Raw genomic sequence first — 20,154 nt, 5'->3', positions numbered from 1 at the left:
TGGAGAAGCTGTTGTTGTTGTTGGAGCAACTGTTGTTCTAGAAAGAACTGTTGTTGCTGTTGTTGTTCTTGGGGCAGTTGGGGTTGTTGTTGGAGAAGCTGTGGTTGTCATTACCGCACCTGTGGTTGTAGTTGGGTTTACTGTGGTTGTTGATGGAGACGCTGTTGGAGAAGAAGCAACTGTTGTTGTGGAAGGAACTGCTGTAGGGAGAGCAGTTGTTGGAGAAGCTGTTGTTGTTGTTGGAGCAACTGTTGTAGTTGTTATTCTTGGGGCAGTTGGAGTTGTTGTTGAAGAACCTGTTGTTGTCGTAGCAACTGTTGTTGTAGAAAGAACTGTTGTTGCTGTTGTTGTTCTTGGGGCAGTTGTGGTTGTTGTTGGAGAAGCTGTGGTTGTCGTTACAGCACCTGTGGTTGTAGTTCGGTTTACTGTGGTTGTTGATGGAGAGGCTGTTGTTGAAGAAGCAACTGTTGTTGTAGAATGAACTGTTGTAGGGATAGCAGTTGTTGGAGAAGCTGTTGTTCTAGAAAGAACTGTTGTTGCTGTTGTTGTTCTTGGGGCAGTTGGGGTTGTTGTTGGAGAAGCTGTAGTTGTTGGAGAAGCTGTGGTTGTCATTACAGCACCTGTGGTTGTCGTTGGGTTTACTGTGGTTGTTGATGGAGACGCTGTTGGAGAAGAAGCAACTGTTGTTGTGGAAGGAACTGCTGTAGGGATAGCAGTTGTTGGAGAAGCTGTTGTTGTTGTTCGAGAAACTGTTGTAGTTGTTGTTCTTGTGGCAGTTGGGGTTGTTGTTGGGGAACCTGTTGTTGTCGTAGCAACTGTTGTTGGGGCTGCAGTGTTTGTTGTTGTAGGAGCCTCTGTGGTTGTTGCGGGGGCAGCTGTTGTTGTCGGCAACACTGTTTTTGTTGTAGAGGAAGTTGTGATTGATGTTTGGGCAGCCGTGGTCTTAATCGGGACTGCCGTCGTTGTTGTTGGAGAAGACGTTGCTGTCGTGGAAGCCACTATTGTCGTTGATGCAGTTGTTGGTCTGGGAGTTGTCACTGATTGACCTTGAGAGAAAATAAAGAGCACTCAAGATTTAGCCCGTTGATAAGACTCCTATTTATTTAGTAAATTAATGTAAAAACTGTGGCCTCACACTGAGGAAGAGGGTAGTGCAATGATGATAATTCGACGACTGCAGCAGATATAGAAATAGAATGAAAGAATAAGAAATCATTTAACTCACTGGCAGTGATGGAGGTTGTGTCAACGCTGAGTGAACTGTTCCCATTTTGCAGAGCTTCCACCAGTCCCTGCACGGCAGTCGCCGTATCCGGAACAACAGACTGATCACTGAAGATGAGGGTCATGTCGACATTCACTGAGCCACTCCTGTAGATAAAGAGGGAAAAGCTTTCATTTTATTTTTATTTTCAATAATAGTTCTTCCCCAAGTATTTTCCTGGGAAAATAGGAAATCAGGAAATTAAGGCTTGCGGAGATCATGTTGGAAAATACTTGAATGTATGTTCAATTAATGCTTCCGTTATTATCATCTTAAATAGTCTTTTTGAAGAAAGACATTGATCAAGAAATCAGTTGTCAATTGCTACTCACGAGAATCGAAGGATCCTACTCCGTAGATAGGTTGAAGGGAATATGATACGGTATCCACGATTCACCTAAGAAAGTAAAACAAGGATATTTATGCAATTAAAGTGTTAATAATTCTGATCCATAATTTCAACAATAAAGCCACTGACGCCTCATTATCCACAAGACTTGACAACAAGGTTCGCTCACCTCAGTTGTAACAGTGGCTGCCAGTTCCTTATATGCTGTTGTGGTCGAGTCCAAATAGTCGTTTGTGAAATTCTGTAGTAATTTGAAACTTAATCCTAGTGTCCCTTCGTTTGCTGTGGGAGCTGCTGTTGAGTCTGTAGTTGTGGCCACTGGAGTAGTTGTTCGGGTAGCACTGGTTGTAGTTGGAGAAGCGGGGGTTGTTGTCGGAACTGTGGTTGTTGCAGATGTATCTGTTGTTGTTGTTGGGGCTGTTGTGGTTGTTGTTGGAGAAACTGCTGTTGTTGTTGTTGGAGAAGCTGTGGTTGTCATGACGGCAGCTGTGGTTGTCGTTGGTTCTACTGTGGTTGTTGTTGCAGAGGCTGTTGTTGTGGAAGGAACTGTCATTGTTGTTGTTATTGTTGGGACAGTTGTGGTTGTTGTTGGAGAAGCTGTGGTTGTCGTTACAGCACCTGTGGTTGTAGTTGGGTTTACTGTGGTTGTTGATGGAGAGGCTGTTGTTGAAGAAGCAACTGTTGTTGTAGAATGAACTGTTGTAGGGATAGCAGTTGTTGGAGAAGCTGTTGTTGTTGTTGGAGCAACTGTTGTAGTTGTTATTCTTGGGGCAGTTGGGGTTGTTGTTGGAGAAGCTGTTGTTGAAGAAGCAACTGTTGTTGTAGAAAGAACTGTTGTTGCTGTTGTTGTTCTTGGGGCAGTTGTGGTTGTTGTTGGAGAAGCTGTGGTTGTCGTTACAGCACCTGTGGTTGAAGTTGGGTTTACTGTGGTTGTTGATGGAGAGGCTGTTGTTGAAGAAGCAACTGTTGTTGTAGAATGAACTGTTGTAGGGATAGCAGTTGTTGGAGAAGCTGTTGTTGTTGTTGGAGCAACTGTTGTTCTAGAAAGAACTGTTGTTGCTGTTGTTGTTCTTGGGGCAGTTGGGGTTGTTGTTGGAGAAGCTGTAGTTGTTGGAGAAGCTGTGGTTGTCATTACCGCACCTGTGGTTGTAGTTGGGTTTACTGTGGTTGTTGATGGAGAGGCTGTTGTTGAAGAAGCAACTGTTGTTGTAGAATGAACTGTTGTAGGGATAGCAGTTGTTGGAGAAGCTGTTGTTGTTGTTGGAGCAACTGTTGTTCTAGAAAGAACTGTTGTTGCTGTTGTTGTTCTTGGGGCAGTTGGGGTTGTTGTTGGAGAAGCTGTAGTTGTTGGAGAAGCTGTGGTTGTCATTACCGCTCCTGTGGTTTTAGTTGGGTTTACTGTGGTTGTTGATGGAGACGCTGTTGGAGAAGAAGCAACTGTTGTTGTGGAAGGAACTGCTGTAGGGAGAGCAGTTGTTGGAGAAGCTGTTGTTGTTGTTGCAGCAACTGTTGTAGTTGTTATTCTTGGGGCAGTTGGAGTTGTTGTTGAAGAACCTGTTGTTGTCGTAGCAACTGTTGTTGTAGAAAGAACTGTTGTTGCTGTTGTTGTTCTTGGGGCAGTTGTGGTTGTTGTTGGAGAAGCTGTGGTTGTCGTTACAGCACCTGTGGTTGTAGTTGGGTTTACTGTGGTTGTTGATGGAGAGGCTGTTGTTGAAGAAGCAACTGTTGTTGTAGAATGAACTGTTGTAGGGATAGCAGTTGTTGGAGAAGCTGTTGTTCTAGAAAGAACTGTTGTTGCTGTTGTTGTTCTTGGGGCAGTTGGGGTTGTTGTTGGAGAAGCTGTAGTTGTTGGAGAAGCTGTGGTTGTCATTACAGCACCTGTGGTTGTCGTTGGGTTTACTGTGGTTGTTGATGGAGACGCTGTTGGAGAAGAAGCAACTGTTGTTGTGGAAGGAACTGCTGTAGGGAGAGCAGTTGTTGGAGAAGCTGTTGTTGTTGTTGGAGCAACTGTTGTAGTTGTTATTCTTGGGGCAGTTGGAGTTGTTGTTGAAGAACCTGTTGTTGTCGTAGCAACTGTTGTTGTAGAAAGAACTGTTGTTGCTGTTGTTGTTCTTGGGGCAGTTGTGGTTGTTGTTGGAGAAGCTGTGGTTGTCGTTACAGCACCTGTGGTTGTAGTTGGGTTTACTGTGGTTGTTGATGGAGAGGCTGTTGTTGAAGAAGCAACTGTTGTTGTAGAATGAACTGTTGTAGGGATAGCAGTTGTTGGAGAAGCTGTTGTTGTTGTTGGAGCAACTGTTGTAGTTGTTATACTTGGGGCAGTTGGGGTTGTTGTTGGAGAAGCTGTTGTTGAAGAAGCAACTGTTGTTGTAGAAAGAACTGTTGTTGCTGTTGTAGTTCTTGGGGCAGTTGTGATTGTTGTTGGAGAAGCTGTGGTTGTCGTTACAGCACCTGTGGTTGTAGTTGGGTTTACTGTGGTTGTTGATGGAGAGGCTGTTGTTGAAGAAGCAACTGTTGTTGTAGAATGAACTGTTGTAGGGATAGCAGTTGTTGGAGAAGCTGTTGTTGTTGTTGGAGCAACTGTTGTTCTAGAAAGAACTGTTGTTGCTGTTGTTGTTCTTGGGGCAGTTGGGGTTGTTGTTGGAGAAGCTGTGGTTGTCATTACCGCACCTGTGGTTGTAGTTGGGTTTACTGTGGTTGTTGATGGAGACGCTGTTGGAGAAGAAGCAACTGTTGTTGTGGAAGGAACTGCTGTAGGGAGAGCAGTTGTTGGAGAAGCTGTTGTTGTTGTTGGAGCAACTGTTGTAGTTGTTATTCTTGGGGCAGTTGGAGTTGTTGTTGAAGAACCTGTTGTTGTCGTAGCAACTGTTGTTGTAGAAAGAACTGTTGTTGCTGTTGTTGTTCTTGGGGCAGTTGTGGTTGTTGTTGGAGAAGCTGTGGTTGTCGTTACAGCACCTGTGGTTGTAGTTGGGTTTACTGTGGTTGTTGATGGAGAGGCTGTTGTTGAAGAAGCAACTGTTGTTGTAGAATGAACTGTTGTAGGGATAGCAGTTGTTGGAGAAGCTGTTGTTCTAGAAAGAACTGTTGTTGCTGTTGTTGTTCTTGGGGCAGTTGGGGTTGTTGTTGGAGAAGCTGTAGTTGTTGGAGAAGCTGTGGTTGTCATTACAGCACCTGTGGTTGTCGTTGGGTTTACTGTGGTTGTTGATGGAGACGCTGTTGGAGAAGAAGCAACTGTTGTTGTGGAAGGAACTGCTGTAGGGAGAGCAGTTGTTGGAGAAGCTGTTGTTGTTGTTGGAGCAACTGTTGTAGTTGTTATTCTTGGGGCAGTTGGAGTTGTTGTTGAAGAACCTGTTGTTGTCGTAGCAACTGTTGTTGTAGAAAGAACTGTTGTTGCTGTTGTTGTTCTTGGGGCAGTTGTGGTTGTTGTTGGAGAAGCTGTGGTTGTCGTTACAGCACCTGTGGTTGTAGTTGGGTTTACTGTGGTTGTTGATGGAGAGGCTGTTGTTGAAGAAGCAACTGTTGTTGTAGAATGAACTGTTGTAGGGATAGCAGTTGTTGGAGAAGCTGTTGTTGTTGTTGGAGCAACTGTTGTAGTTGTTATACTTGGGGCAGTTGGGGTTGTTGTTGGAGAAGCTGTTGTTGAAGAAGCAACTGTTGTTGTAGAAAGAACTGTTGTTGCTGTTGTAGTTCTTGGGGCAGTTGTGATTGTTGTTGGAGAAGCTGTGGTTGTCGTTACAGCACCTGTGGTTGTAGTTGGGTTTACTGTGGTTGTTGATGGAGAGGCTGTTGTTGAAGAAGCAACTGTTGTTGTAGAATGAACTGTTGTAGGGATAGCAGTTGTTGGAGAAGCTGTTGTTGTTGTTGGAGCAACTGTTGTTCTAGAAAGAACTGTTGTTGCTGTTGTTGTTCTTGGGGCAGTTGGGGTTGTTGTTGGAGAAGCTGTGGTTGTCATTACCGCACCTGTGGTTGTAGTTGGGTTTACTGTGGTTGTTGATGGAGACGCTGTTGGAGAAGAAGCAACTGTTGTTGTGGAAGGAACTGCTGTAGGGAGAGCAGTTGTTGGAGAAGCTGTTGTTGTTGTTGGAGCAACTGTTGTAGTTGTTATTCTTGGGGCAGTTGGAGTTGTTGTTGAAGAACCTGTTGTTGTCGTAGCAACTGTTGTTGTAGAAAGAACTGTTGTTGCTGTTGTTGTTCTTGGGGCAGTTGTGGTTGTTGTTGGAGAAGCTGTGGTTGTCGTTACAGCACCTGTGGTTGTAGTTGGGTTTACTGTGGTTGTTGATGGAGAGGCTGTTGTTGAAGAAGCAACTGTTGTTGTAGAATGAACTGTTGTAGGGATAGCAGTTGTTGGAGAAGCTGTTGTTCTAGAAAGAACTGTTGTTGCTGTTGTTGTTCTTGGGGCAGTTGGGGTTGTTGTTGGAGAAGCTGTAGTTGTTGGAGAAGCTGTGGTTGTCATTACAGCACCTGTGGTTGTCGTTGGGTTTACTGTGGTTGTTGATGGAGACGCTGTTGGAGAAGAAGCAACTGTTGTTGTGGAAGGAACTGCTGTAGGGATAGCAGTTGTTGGAGAAGCTGTTGTTGTTGTTCGAGAAACTGTTGTAGTTGTTGTTCTTGTGGCAGTTGGGGTTGTTGTTGGGGAACCTGTTGTTGTCGTAGCAACTGTTGTTGGGGCTGCAGTGTTTGTTGTTGTAGGAGCCTCTGTGGTTGTTGCGGGGGCAGCTGTTGTTGTCGGCAACACTGTTTTTGTTGTAGAGGAAGTTGTGATTGATGTTTGGGCAGCCGTGGTCTTAATCGGGACTGCCGTCGTTGTTGTTGGAGAAGACGTTGCTGTCGTGGAAGCCACTATTGTCGTTGATGCAGTTGTTGGTCTGGGAGTTGTCACTGATTGACCTTGAGAGAAAATAAAGAGCACTCAAGATTTAGCCCGTTGATAAGACTCCTATTTATTTAGTAAATTAATGTAAAAACTGTGGCCTCACACTGAGGAAGAGGGTAGTGCAATGATGATAATTCGACGACTGCAGCAGATATAGAAATAGAATGAAAGAATAAGAAATCATTTAACTCACTGGCAGTGATGGAGGTTGTGTCAACGCTGAGTGAACTGTTCCCATTTTGCAGAGCTTCCACCAGTCCCTGCACGGCAGTCGCCGTATCCGGAACAACAGACTGATCACTGAAGATGAGGGTCATGTCGACATTCACTGAGCCACTCCTGTAGATAAAGAGGGAAAAGCTTTCATTTTATTTTTATTTTCAATAATAGTTCTTCCCCAAGTATTTTCCTGGGAAAATAGGAAATCAGGAAATTAAGGCTTGCGGAGATCATGTTGGAAAATACTTGAATGTATGTTCAATTAATGCTTCCGTTATTATCATCTTAAATAGTCTTTTTGAAGAAAGACATTGATCAAGAAATCAGTTGTCAATTGCTACTCACGAGAATCGAAGGATCCTACTCCGTAGATAGGTTGAAGGGAATATGATACGGTATCCACGATTCACCTAAGAAAGTAAAACAAGGATATTTATGCAATTAAAGTGTTAATAATTCTGATCCATAATTTCAACAATAAAGCCACTGACGCCTCATTATCCACAAGACTTGACAACAAGGTTCGCTCACCTCAGTTGTAACAGTGGCTGCCAGTTCCTTATATGCTGTTGTGGTCGAGTCCAAATAGTCGTTTGTGAAATTCTGTAGTAATTTGAAACTTAATCCTAGTGTCCCTTCGTTTGCTGTGGGAGCTGCTGTTGAGTCTGTAGTTGTGGCCACTGGAGTAGTTGTTCGGGTAGCACTGGTTGTAGTTGGAGAAGCGGGGGTTGTTGTCGGAACTGTGGTTGTTGCAGATGTATCTGTTGTTGTTGTTGGGGCTGTTGTGGTTGTTGTTGGAGAAACTGCTGTTGTTGTTGTTGGAGAAGCTGTGGTTGTCATGACGGCAGCTGTGGTTGTCGTTGGTTCTACTGTGGTTGTTGTTGCAGAGGCTGTTGTTGTGGAAGGAACTGTCATTGTTGTTGTTATTGTTGGGACAGTTGTGGTTGTTGTTGGAGAAGGCGTGGTTGTCGTTACAGCACCTGTGGTTGTAGTTGGGTTTACTGTGGTTGTTGATGGAGAGGCTGTTGTTGAAGAAGCAACTGTTGTTGTAGAATGAACTGTTGTAGGGATAGCAGTTGTTGGAGAAGCTGTTGTTGTTGTTGGAGCAACTGTTGTAGTTGTTATTCTTGGGGCAGTTGGGGTTGTTGTTGGAGAAGCTGTTGTTGAAGAAGCAACTGTTGTTGTAGAAAGAACTGTTGTTGCTGTTGTTGTTCTTGGGGCAGTTGTGGTTGTTGTTGGAGAAGCTGTGGTTGTCGTTACAGCACCTGTGGTTGTAGTTGGGTTTACTGTGGTTGTTGATGGAGAGGCTGTTGTTGAAGAAGCAACTGTTGTTGTAGAATGAACTGTTGTAGGGATAGCAGTTGTTGGAGAAGCTGTTGTTGTTGTTGGAGCAACTGTTGTTCTAGAAAGAACTGTTGTTGCTGTTGTTGTTCTTGGGGCAGTTGGGGTTGTTGTTGGAGAAGCTGTAGTTGTTGGAGAAGCTGTGGTTGTCATTACCGCACCTGTGGTTGTAGTTGGGTTTACTGTGGTTGTTGATGGAGAGGCTGTTGTTGAAGAAGCAACTGTTGTTGTAGAATGAACTGTTGTAGGGATAGCAGTTGTTGGAGAAGCTGTTGTTGTTGTTGGAGCAACTGTTGTTCTAGAAAGAACTGTTGTTGCTGTTGTTGTTCTTGGGGCAGTTGGGGTTGTTGTTGGAGAAGCTGTAGTTGTTGGAGAAGCTGTGGTTGTCATTACCGCTCCTGTGGTTGTAGTTGGGTTTACTGTGGTTGTTGATGGAGACGCTGTTGGAGAAGAAGCAACTGTTGTTGTGGAAGGAACTGCTGTAGGGAGAGCAGTTGTTGGAGAAGCTGTTGTTGTTGTTGGAGCAACTGTTGTAGTTGTTATTCTTGGGGCAGTTGGAGTTGTTGTTGAAGAACCTGTTGTTGTCGTAGCAACTGTTGTTGTAGAAAGAACTGTTGTTGCTGTTGTTGTTCTTGGGGCAGTTGTGGTTGTTGTTGGAGAAGCTGTGGTTGTCGTTACAGCACCTGTGGTTGTAGTTGGGTTTACTGTGGTTGTTGATGGAGAGGCTGTTGTTGAAGAAGCAACTGTTGTTGTAGAATGAACTGTTGTAGGGATAGCAGTTGTTGGAGAAGCTGTTGTTGTTGTTGGAGCAACCGTTGTTCTAGAAAGAACTGTTGTTGCTGTTGTTGTTCTTGGGGCAGTTGGGGTGGTTGTTGGAGAAGCTGTGGTTGTCGTTGGGTTTACTGTGGTTGTTGATGGAGACGCTGTTGGAGAAGAAGCAACTGTTGTTGTGGAAGGAACTGCTGTAGGGATAGCAGTTGTTGGAGAAGCTGTTGTTGTTGTTCGAGAAACTGTTGTAGTTGTTGTTCTTGTGGCAGATGGGGTTGTTGTTGGGGAACCTGTTGTTGTCGTTGCAACTGTTGTTGGGGCTGCAGTGTTTGTTGTTGTAGGAGACTCTGTGGTTGTTGCGGGGGCAGCTGTTGTTGTCGGCAACACTGTTTTTGTTGTAGAGGAAGTTGTGATTGATGTTTGGGCAGCCGTGGTCTTAATCGGGACTGCCGTCGTTGTTGTTGGAGAAGACGTTGCTGTCGTGGAAGCCACTATTGTCGTTGATGCAGTTGTTGGTCTGGGAGTTGTCACTGATTGACCTTGAGAGAAAATAAAGAGCACTCAAGATTTAGCCCGTTGATAAGACTCCTATTTATTTAGTAAATTAATGTAAAAACTGTGGCCTCACACTGAGGAAGAGGGTAGTGCAATGATGATAATTCGACGACTGCAGCAGATATAGAAATAGAATGAAAGAATAAGAAATCATTTAACTCACTGGCAGTGATGGAGGTTGTGTCAACGCTGAGTGAACTGTTCCCATTTTGCAGAGCTTCCACCAGTCCCTGCACGGCAGTCGCCGTATCCGGAACAACAGACTGATCACTGAAGATGAGGGTCATGTCGACATTCACTGAGCCACTCCTGTAGATAAAGAGGGAAAAGCTTTCATTTTATTTTTATTTTCAATAATAGTTCTTCCCCAAGTATTTTCCTGGGAAAATAGGAAATCAGGAAATTAAGGCTTGCAGAGATCATGTTGGAAAATACTTGAATGTATGTTCAATTAATGCTTCCGTTATTATCATCTTAAATAGTCTTTTTGAAGAAAGACATTGATCAAGAAATCAGTTGTCAATTGCTACTCACGAGAATCGAAGGATCCTACTCCGTAGATAGGTTGAAGGGAATATGATACGGTATCCACGATTCACCTAAGAAAGTAAAACAAGGATATTTATGCAATTAAAGTGTTAATAATTCTGATCCATAATTTCAACAATAAAGCCACTGACGCCTCATTATCCACAAGACTTGACAACAAGGTTCGCTCACCTCAGTTGTAACAGTGGCTGCCAGTTCCTTATATGCTGTTGTGGTCGAGTCCAAATAGTCGTTTGTGAAATTCTGTAGTAATTTGAAACTTAATCCTAGTGTCCCTTCGTTTGCTGTGGGAGCTGCTGTTGAGTCTGTAGTTGTGGCCACTGGAGTAGTTGTTCGGGTAGCACTGGTTGTAGTTGGAGAAGCGGGGGTTGTTGTCGGAACTGTGGTTGTTGCAGATGTATCTGTTGTTGTTGTTGGGGCTGTTGTGGTTGTTGTTGGAGAAACTGCTGTTGTTGTTGTTGGAGAAGCTGTGGTTGTCATGACGGCAGCTGTGGTTGTCGTTGGTTCTACTGTGGTTGTTGTTGCAGAGGCTGTTGTTGTGGAAGGAACTGTCATTGTTGTTGTTATTGTTGGGACAGTTGTGGTTGTTGTTGGAGAAGGCGTGGTTGTCGTTACAGCACCTGTGGTTGTAGTTGGGTTTACTGTGGTTGTTGATGGAGAGGCTGTTGTTGAAGAAGCAACTGTTGTTGTAGAATGAACTGTTGTAGGGATAGCAGTTGTTGGAGAAGCTGTTGTTGTTGTTGGAGCAACTGTTGTAGTTGTTATTCTTGGGGCAGTTGGGGTTGTTGTTGGAGAAGCTGTTGTTGAAGAAGCAACTGTTGTTGTAGAAAGAACTGTTGTTGCTGTTGTTGTTCTTGGGGCAGTTGTGGTTGTTGTTGGAGAAGCTGTGGTTGTCGTTACAGCACCTGTGGTTGTAGTTGGGTTTACTGTGGTTGTTGATGGAGAGGCTGTTGTTGAAGAAGCAACTGTTGTTGTAGAATGAACTGTTGTAGGGATAGCAGTTGTTGGAGAAGCTGTTGTTGTTGTTGGAGCAACTGTTGTTCTAGAAAGAACTGTTGTTGCTGTTGTTGTTCTTGGGGCAGTTGGGGTTGTTGTTGGAGAAGCTGTAGTTGTTGGAGAAGCTGTGGTTGTCATTACCGCACCTGTGGTTGTAGTTGGGTTTACTGTGGTTGTTGATGGAGACGCTGTTGGAGAAGAAGCAACTGTTGTTGTGGAAGGAACTGCTGTAGGGATAGCAGTTGTTGGAGAAGCTGTTGTTGTTGTTCGAGAAACTGGTGTAGTTGTTGTTCTTGTGGCAGTTGGGGTTGTTGTTGGGGAACCTGTTGTTGTCGTAGCAACTGTTGTTGTAGAAAGAACTGTTGTTGCTGTTGTTGTTCTTGGGGCAGTTGTGGTTGTTGTTGGAGAAGCTGTGGTTGTCGTTACAGCACCTGTGGTTGTAGTTGGGTTTACTGTGGTTGTTGATGGAGAGGCTGTTGTTGAAGAAGCAACTGTTGTTGTAGAATGAACTGTTGTAGGGATAGCAGTTGTTGGAGAAGCTGTTGTTGTTGTTGGAGCAACTGTTGTTCTAGAAAGAACTGTTGTTGCTGTTGTTGTTCTTGGGGCAGTTGGGGTTGTTGTTGGAGAAGCTGTGGTTGTCATTACCGCACCTGTGGTTGTAGTTGGGTTTACTGTGGTTGTTGATGGAGAGGCTGTTGTTGAAGAAGCAACTGTTGTTGTAGAATGAACTGTTGTAGGGATAGCAGTTGTTGGAGAAGCTGTTGTTGTTGTTGGAGCAACCGTTGTTCTAGAAAGAACTGTTGTTGCTGTTGTTGTTCTTGGGGCAGTTGGGGTGGTTGTTGGAGAAGCTGTGGTTGTCGTTGGGTTTACTGTGGTTGTTGATGGAGACGCTGTTGGAGAAGAAGCAACTGTTGTTGTGGAAGGAACTGCTGTAGGGATAGCAGTTGTTGGAGAAGCTGTTGTTGTTGTTCGAGAAACTGTTGTAGTTGTTGTTCTTGTGGCAGATGGGGTTGTTGTTGGGGAACCTGTTGTTGTCGTTGCAACTGTTGTTGGGGCTGCAGTGTTTGTTGTTGTAGGAGACTCTGTGGTTGTTGCGGGGGCAGCTGTTGTTGTCGGCAACACTGTTTTTGTTGTAGAGGAAGTTGTGATTGATGTTTGGGCAGCCGTGGTCTTAATCGGGACTGCCGTCGTTGTTGTTGGAGAAGACGTTGCTGTCGTGGAAGCCACTATTGTCGTTGATGCAGTTGTTGGTCTGGGAGTTGTCACTGATTGACCTTGAGAGAAAATAAAGAGCACTCAAGATTTAGCCCGTTGATAAGACTCCTATTTATTTAGTAAATTAATGTAAAAACTGTGGCCTCACACTGAGGAAGAGGGTAGTGCAATGATGATAATTCGACGACTGCAGCAGATATAGAAATAGAATGAAAGAATAAGAAATCATTTAACTCACTGGCAGTGATGGAGGTTGTGTCAACGCTGAGTGAACTGTTCCCATTTTGCAGAGCTTCCACCAGTCCCTGCACGGCAGTCGCCGTATCCGGAACAACAGACTGATCACTGAAGATGAGGGTCATGTCGACATTCACTGAGCCACTCCTGTAGATAAAGAGGGAAAAGCTTTCATTTTATTTTTATTTTCAATAATAGTTCTTCCCCAAGTATTTTCCTGGGAAAATAGGAAATCAGGAAATTAAGGCTTGCAGAGATCATGTTGGAAAATACTTGAATGTATGTTCAATTAATGCTTCCGTTATTATCATCTTAAATAGTCTTTTTGAAGAAAGACATTGATCAAGAAATCAGTTGTCAATTGCTACTCACGAGAATCGAAGGATCCTACTCCGTAGATAGGTTGAAGGGAATATGATACGGTATCCACGATTCACCTAAGAAAGTAAAACAAGGATATTTATGCAATTAAAGTGTTAATAATTCTGATCCATAATTTCAACAATAAAGCCACTGACGCCTCATTATCCACAAGACTTGACAACAAGGTTCGCTCACCTCAGTTGTAACAGTGGCTGCCAGTTCCTTATATGCTGTTGTGGTCGAGTCCAAATAGTCGTTTGTGAAATTCTGTAGTAATTTGAAACTTAATCCTAGTGTCCCTTCGTTTGCTGTGGGAGCTGCTGTTGAGTCTGTAGTTGTGGCCACTGGAGTAGTTGTTCGGGTAGCACTGGTTGTAGTTGGAGAAGCGGGGGTTGTTGTCGGAACTGTGGTTGTTGCAGATGTATCTGTTGTTGTTGTTGGGGCTGTTGTGGTTGTTGTTGGAGAAACTGCTGTTGTTGTTGTTGGAGAAGCTGTGGTTGTCATGACGGCAGCTGTGGTTGTCGTTGGTTCTACTGTGGTTGTTGTTGCAGAGGCTGTTGTTGTGGAAGGAACTGTCATTGTTGTTGTTATTGTTGGGACAGTTGTGGTTGTTGTTGGAGAAGGCGTGGTTGTCGTTACAGCACCTGTGGTTGTAGTTGGGTTTACTGTGGTTGTTGATGGAGAGGCTGTTGTTGAAGAAGCAACTGTTGTTGTAGAATGAACTGTTGTAGGGATAGCAGTTGTTGGAGAAGCTGTTGTTGTTGTTGGAGCAACTGTTGTAGTTGTTATTCTTGGGGCAGTTGGGGTTGTTGTTGGAGAAGCTGTTGTTGAAGAAGCAACTGTTGTTGTAGAAAGAACTGTTGTTGCTGTTGTTGTTCTTGGGGCAGTTGTGGTTGTTGTTGGAGAAGCTGTGGTTGTCGTTACAGCACCTGTGGTTGTAGTTGGGTTTACTGTGGTTGTTGATGGAGAGGCTGTTGTTGAAGAAGCAACTGTTGTTGTAGAATGAACTGTTGTAGGGATAGCAGTTGTTGGAGAAGCTGTTGTTGTTGTTGGAGCAACTGTTGTTCTAGAAAGAACTGTTGTTGCTGTTGTTGTTCTTGGGGCAGTTGGGGTTGTTGTTGGAGAAGCTGTAGTTGTTGGAGAAGCTGTGGTTGTCATTACCGCACCTGTGGTTGTAGTTGGGTTTACTGTGGTTGTTGATGGAGACGCTGTTGGAGAAGAAGCAACTGTTGTTGTGGAAGGAACTGCTGTAGGGATAGCAGTTGTTGGAGAAGCTGTTGTTGTTGTTCGAGAAACTGGTGTAGTTGTTGTTCTTGTGGCAGTTGGGGTTGTTGTTGGGGAACCTGTTGTTGTCGTAGCAACTGTTGTTGTAGAAAGAACTGTTGTTGCTGTTGTTGTTCTTGGGGCAGTTGTGGTTGTTGTTGGAGAAGCTGTGGTTGTCGTTACAGCACCTGTGGTTGTAGTTGGGTTTACTGTGGTTGTTGATGGAGAGGCTGTTGTTGAAGAAGCAACTGTTGTTGTAGAATGAACTGTTGTAGGGATAGCAGTTGTTGGAGAAGCTGTTGTTGTTGTTGGAGCAACTGTTGTTCTAGAAAGAACTGTTGTTGCTGTTGTTGTTCTTGGGGCAGTTGGGGTTGTTGTTGGAGAAGCTGTGGTTGTCATTACCGCACCTGTGGTTGTAGTTGGGTTTACTGTGGTTGTTGATGGAGACGCTGTTGGAGAAGAAGCAACTGTTGTTGTGGAAGGAACTGCTGTAGGGATAGCAGTTGTTGGAGAAGCTGTTGTTGTTGTTGGAGCAACTGTTGTAGTTGTTATTCTTGGTGCAGTTGGAGTTGTTGTTGAAGAACCTGTTGTTGTCGTAGCAACTGTTGTTGTAGAAAGAACTGTTGTTGCTGTTGTTGTTCTTGGGGCAGTTGGGGTTGTTGTTGGAGAAGCTGTGGTTGTCGTTACAGCACCTGTGGTTGTAGTTGGGTTTACTGTGGTTGTTGATGGAGAGGCTGTTGTTGAAGAAGCAACTGTTGTTGTAGAATGAACTGTTGTAGGGATAGCAGTTGTTGGAGAAGCTGTTGTTGTTGTTCGAGAAACTGTTGTAGTTGTTGTTCTTGTGGCAGTTGGGGTTGTTGTTGGGGAACCTGTTGTTGTCGTAGCAACTGTTGTTGGGGCTGCAGTGTTTGTTGTTGTAGGAGCCTCTGTGGTTGTTGCAGGGACAGCTGTTGTTGTCGGCAACGCTGTTGTTGTTGTTGTAGAGGAAGTTGTGGTTGATGTTTGGGCAGCCGTGGTTGTAATCGGGACTGCCGTCGTTGTTGTTGGAGAAGACGTTGCTGTCGTGGAAGCCACTATTGTCGTTGATGCAGTTGTTGGTCTGGGAGTTGTCACTGATTGACCTTGAGAGAAAATAAAGAGCACTCAAGATTTAGCCTGTTGATAAGACTCCTATTTATTTAGTAAATTAATGTAAAACTGTGGCCTCACACTGAGGAAGAGGGTAGTGCAATGATGATAATTCGACAACTGCAGCAGATATAGAAATAGAATGAAAGAATAAGAAATCATTTAACTCACTGGCAGTGATGGAGGTTGTGTCAACGCTGAGTGAATTGTTCCCATTTTGCAGAGCTTCCACCAGTCCCTGCACGGCAGTCGCCGTATCCGGAACAACAGACTGATCACTGAAGATGAGGGTCATGTCGACATTCACTGAGCCACTCCTGTAGATAAAGAGGGAAAAGCTTTCATTTTATTTTTATTTTCAATAATAGTTCTTCCCCAAGTATTTTCCTGGGAAATTAGGAAATCAGGAAATTAAGGCTTGGAGAGATCGTGTTGCAAAATACTTGAATGTATGTTCAATGAATGCTTCCGTTCTTATAATCTTGAATAGTCTTTTTGAAGAAAGACATTGATCAAGAAATCAGTTGTCAATTGCTACTTACGAGAATCCAATGATCCTACACCCTAGATACGTTGAAGGGAATTTGATACGGTATCCACGATTCACCTAAGAAAGTAAAACAAGGATATTTATGAAGTTAAAGTGTTCAGAATTCTGACCCATGATTTCAGCAATGAAGCCACTGACGCCTCATTATCCACAAGACTTGACAACAAGGTTCGCTCACCTCAGTTGTAACAGTGGCTGCCAGTTCCTTATATGCTGTTGTGGTCGAGTCCAAATAGTCGTTTGTGAAATTCTGTAGTAATTTGAAACTTAATCCTAGTGTCCCTTCGTTTGCTGTGGGAGCTGCTGTTGAGTCTGTAGTTGTGGCCACTGGAGTAGTTGTTCGGGTAGCACTGGTTGTAGTTGGAGAAGCGGGGGTTGTTGTCGGAACTGTGGTTGTTGCAGATGTATCTGTTGTTGTTGTTGGGGCTGTTGTGGTTGTTGTTGGAGAAACTGCTGTTGTTGTTGTTGGAGAAGCTGTGGTTGTCATGACGGCAGCTGTGGTTGTCGTTGGTTCTACTGTGGTTGTTGTTGCAGAGGCTGTTGTTGTGGAAGGAACTGTCATTGTTGTTGTTATTGTTGGGACAGTTGTGGTTGTTGTTGGAGAAGGCGTGGTTGTCGTTACAGCACCTGTGGTTGTAGTTGGGTTTACTGTGGTTGTTGATGGAGAGGCTGTTGTTGAAAAAGCAACTGTTGTTGTAGAATGAACTGTTGTAGGGATAGCAGTTGTTGGAGAAGCTGTTGTTGTTGTTGGAGCAACTGTTGTAGTTGTTATTCTTGGGGCAGTTGGGGTTGTTGTTGGAGAAGCTGTTGTTGAAGAAGCAACTGTTGTTGTAGAAAGAACTGTTGTTGCTGTTGTTGTTCTTGGGGCAGTTGTGGTTGTTGTTGGAGAAGCTGTGGTTGTCGTTACAGCACCTGTGGTTGTAGTTGGGTTTACTGTGGTTGTTGATGGAGAGGCTGTTGTTGAAGAAGCAACTGTTGTTGTAGAATGAACTGTTGTAGGGATAGCAGTTGTTGGAGAAGCTGTTGTTGTTGTTGGAGCAACTGTTGTTCTAGAAAGAACTGTTGTTGCTGTTGTTGTTCTTGGGGCAGTTGGGGTTGTTGTTGGAGAAGCTGTAGTTGTTGCAGAAGCTGTGGTTGTCATTACCGCTCCTGTGGTTGTAGTTGGGTTTACTGTGGTTGTTGATGGAGACGCTGTTGGAGAAGAAGCAACTGTTGTTGTGGAAGGAACTGCTGTAGGGAGAGCAGTTGTTGGAGAAGCTGTTGTTGTTGTTGGAGCAACTGTTGTAGTTGTTATTCTTGGGGCAGTTGGAGTTGTTGTTGAAGAACCTGTTGTTGTCGTAGCAACTGTTGTTGTAGAAAGAACTGTTGTTGCTGTTGTTGTTCTTGGGGCAGTTGTGGTTGTTGTTGGAGAAGCTGTGGTTGTCGTTACAGCACCTGTGGTTGTAGTTGGGTTTACTGTGGTTGTTGATGGAGAGGCTGTTGTTGAAGAAGCAACTGTTGTTGTAGAATGAACTGTTGTAGGGATAGCAGTTGTTGGAGAAGCTGTTGTTGTTGTTGGAGCAACTGTTGTAGTTGTTATACTTGGGGCAGTTGGGGTTGTTGTTGGAGAAGCTGTTGTTGAAGAAGCAACTGTTGTTGTAGAATGAACTGTTGTAGGGATAGCAGTTGTTGGAGAAGCTGTTGTTGTTGTTGGAGCAACTGTTGTTCTAGAAAGAACTGTTGTTGCTGTTGTTGTTCTTGGGGCAGTTGGGGTTGTTGTTGGAGAAGCTGTGGTTGTCATTACCGCACCTGTGGTTGTAGTTGGGTTTACTGTGGTTGTTGATGGAGACGCTGTTGGAGAAGAAGCAACTGTTGTTGTGGAAGGAACTGCTGTAGGGAGAGCAGTTGTTGGAGAAGCTGTTGTTGTTGTTGGAGCAACTGTTGTAGTTGTTATTCTTGGGGCAGTTGGAGTTGTTGTTGAAGAACCTGTTGTTGTCGTAGCAACTGTTGTTGTAGAAAGAACTGTTGTTGCTGTTGTTGTTCTTGGGGCAGTTGTGGTTGTTGTTGGAGAAGCTGTGGTTGTCGTTACAGCACCTGTGGTTATAGTTGGGTTTACTGTGGTTGTTGATGGAGAGGCTGTTGTTGAAGAAGCAACTGTTCTTGTAGAATGAACTGTTGTAGGGATAGCAGTTGTTGGAGAAGCTGTTGTTCTAGCAAGAACTGTTGTTGCTGTTGTTGTTCTTGGGGCAGTTGGGGTTGTTGTTGGAGAAGCTGTAGTTGTTGGAGAAGCTGTGGTTGTCATTACAGCACCTGTGGTTGTCGTTGGGTTTACTGTGGTTGTTGATGGAGACGCTGTTGGAGAAGAAGCAACTGTTGTTGTGGAAGGAACTGCTGTAGGGATAGCAGTTGTTGGAGAAGCTGTTGTTGTTGTTCGAGAAACTGTTGTAGTTGTTGTTCTTGTGGCAGTTGGGGTTGTTGTTGGGGAACCTGTTGTTGTCGTAGCAACTGTTGTTGGGGCTGCAGTGTTTGTTGTTGTAGGAGCCTCTGTGGTTGTTGCGGGGGCAGCTGTTGTTGTCGGCAACACTGTTTTTGTTGTAGAGGAAGTTGTGATTGATGTTTGGGCAGCCGTGGTCTTAATCGGGACTGCCGTCGTTGTTGTTGGAGAAGACGTTGCTGTCGTGGAAGCCACTATTGTCGTTGATGCAGTTGTTGGTCTGGGAGTTGTCACTGATTGACCTTGAGAGAAAATAAAGAGCACTCAAGATTTAGCCCGTTGATAAGACTCCTATTTATTTAGTAAATTAATGTAAAAACTGTGGCCTCACACTGAGGAAGAGGGTAGTGCAATGATGATAATTCGACGACTGCAGCAGATATAGAAATAGAATGAAAGAATAAGAAATCATTTAACTCACTGGCAGTGATGGAGGTTGTGTCAACGCTGAGTGAACTGTTCCCATTTTGCAGAGCTTCCACCAGTCCCTGCACGGCAGTCGCCGTATCCGGAACAACAGACTGATCACTGAAGATGAGGGTCATGTCGACATTCACTGAGCCACTCCTGTAGATAAAGAGGGAAAAGCTTTCATTTTATTTTTATTTTCAATAATAGTTCTTCCCCAAGTATTTTCCTGGGAAAATAGGAAATCAGGAAATTAAGGCTTGCGGAGATCATGTTGGAAAATACTTGAATGTATGTTCAATTAATGCTTCCGTTATTATCATCTTAAATAGTCTTTTTGAAGAAGGACATTGATCAAGAAATCAGTTGTCAATTGCTACTCACGAGAATCGAAGGATCCTACTCCGTAGATAGGTTGAAGGGAATATGATACGGTATCCACGATTCACCTAAGAAAGTAAAACAAGGATATTTATGAAGTTAAAGTGTTCATAATTCTGACCCATGATTTCAGCAATGAAGCCACTGACGCCTCATTATCCACAAGACTTGACAACAAGGTTCGCTCACCTCAGTTGTAACAGTGGCTGCCAGTTCCTTATATGCTGTTGTGGTCGAGTCCAAATAGTCGTTTGTGAAATTCTGTAGTAATTTGAAACTTAATCCTAGTGTCCCTTCGTTTGCTGTGGGAGCTGCTGTTGAGTCTGTAGTTGTGGCCACTGGAGTAGTTGTTCGGGTAGCACTGGTTGTAGTTGGAGAAGCGGGGGTTGTTGTCGGAACTGTGGTTGTTGCAGATGTATCTGTTGTTGTTGTTGTTGGGGCTGTTGTGGTTGTTGTTGGAGAAACTGCTGTTGTTGTTGTTGGAGAAGCTGTGGTTGTCAAGACGGCAGCTGTGGTTGTCGTTGGTTCTACTCTGGTTGTTGTTGCAGAGGCTGTTGTTGTGGAAGGAACTGTCATTGTTGTTGTTATTGTTGGGACAGTTGTGGTTGTTGTTGGAGAAGGCGTGGTTGTCGTTACAGCACCTGTGGTTGTAGTTGGGTTTACTGTGGTTGTTGATGGAGAGGCTGTTGTTGAAAAAGCAACTGTTGTTGTAGAATGAACTGTTGTAGGGATAGCAGTTGTTGGAGAAGCTGTTGTTGTTGTTGGAGCAACTGTTGTAGTTGTTATTCTTGGGGCAGTTGGGGTTGTTGTTGGAGAAGCTGTTGTTGAAGAAGCAACTGTTGTTGTAGAAAGAACTGTTGTTGCTGTTGTTGTTCTTGGGGCAGTTGTGGTTGTTGTTGGAGAAGCTGTGGTTGTCGTTACAGCACCTGTGGTTGTAGTTGGGTTTACTGTGGTTGTTGATGGAGAGGCTGTTGTTGAAGAAGCAACTGTTGTTGTAGAATGAACTGTTGTAGGGATAGCAGTTGTTGGAGAAGCTGTTGTTGTTGTTGGAGCAACTGTTGTTCTAGAAAGAACTGTTGTTGCTGTTGTTGTTCTTGGGGCAGTTGGGGTTGTTGTTGGAGAAGCTGTAGTTGTTGCAGAAGCTGTGGTTGTCATTACCGCTCCTGTGGTTGTAGTTGGGTTTACTGTGGTTGTTGATGGAGACGCTGTTGGAGAAGAAGCAACT

Source organism: Argentina silus (assembly GCF_951799395.1).
Source record: "Argentina silus genome assembly, chromosome: 21".
NCBI classification, from domain to species: Eukaryota; Metazoa; Chordata; class Actinopteri; order Argentiniformes; family Argentinidae; genus Argentina; species Argentina silus.
This window is presented reverse-complemented; position numbering follows the sequence as displayed.